Raw genomic sequence first — 1278 nt, forward strand, 5'->3', positions numbered from 1 at the left:
AAGTGAGGGGTAGTGGGTTTCTAGAAGGGAGATGAAACTGTTCCATGCTTGAGGAAAAGAGAAGCTCCAGAGTAAAAGGTTTGGCTCATTTCCAAACTGTAAATATAAAGGAGAAGTGATCAGATCTGAAAAGAGGGAAAGCAAGAATTGTTTAGGGTCCAGTTCTTTTCCCCAAAAAAACATGTTGCCTGTGAGAAATAAACATTGTCTTGCAGTGGATAATTTCTGAGTTTTATTTGTGGATTTTATGTTAGCCATATGCTTGCTGAAAGTGAAGATAACTTGAAGCCCTTGCTGATAAAGATCAAAGATGCAGTCTTCATTATGGATTATATTTCAACATGAAGAAAATGAAAATCCTTACAACTGGACCAATAGTAAACATCACAATAAATGGAGAACAGATTGAAGTTGTCAGGGATTTCGTTTCACTTCGATCCACAATCACCACCGATGGAAGCAGCAGCCAAGAAATCAAACGTTGTACTACACTGGGCAATTATGCTGCAAAAGACATGTTAAGAAGCAAAGATGTCACTTTGAAGACTGGGGTGCACCTAACCCAAGCCATGGTATTTTCAATTGCCTCCTATGCATGTGAAAGCTGGACAGTGAACAAGGAAGACTGAGAACAGTTAGTGCCTTTAAATTGTTGTGTTGGTGAAGAATACTGAAAACACTGTGAACTTCCAGAAGAACAAACAGATCCATCTTGAAAGAAGTGCAGCCTGAATTCTCCTTGTAAACAAGAATGGCCAGACTTCATCTCACCTACTTTAGTCATGTTGTCAGAAGGGATTGTTCCCTGGAAAAGGATGCCATGTTTGGTAAAGTCATTGAAAAAGGGGAAGACCCTCAACAAGATGGATTGACACAGTGGCTTCAACAATGGGCTCAGGTATAGCAAGCATTGTGAGGCTGGCATAGCACTGGGCAGTGTTTTGTTGTGTTGTACATAGGTTTGCCATGAGTCAGAGCTGACTCGATGGCCCTGCCAACAACATCATGTTAGCCAACAAGCTCATCTCTGCCAATGCCTTAGTTTCTAAGCTCTGAGTTCTAAGTCCTGCTTTCTCCCTCACTCACGGTGTGGCTTGAGTCCAGGTATCTCTTTCCTGTCTGAAAAATGAAAGTAACACTGTTTGTCTCCAACACAGGTGTGTGTGAGAGTTCTGTGCTTTTAGGGGGAGGGGATTAACCAATACGTCTACTCCTCATGTATTGACTATCTCCTTATCTGACATTTTACATTTATGACAATAGTAAAACATCTGTTGT

The sequence above is a fragment of the Orycteropus afer genome, unplaced genomic scaffold (assembly GCF_000298275.1).
Source record: "Orycteropus afer afer isolate SDZICR_OR568_19922 unplaced genomic scaffold, OryAfe1.0 scaffold00298, whole genome shotgun sequence".
In the NCBI taxonomy this organism is placed as follows: Eukaryota; Metazoa; Chordata; class Mammalia; order Tubulidentata; family Orycteropodidae; genus Orycteropus; species Orycteropus afer.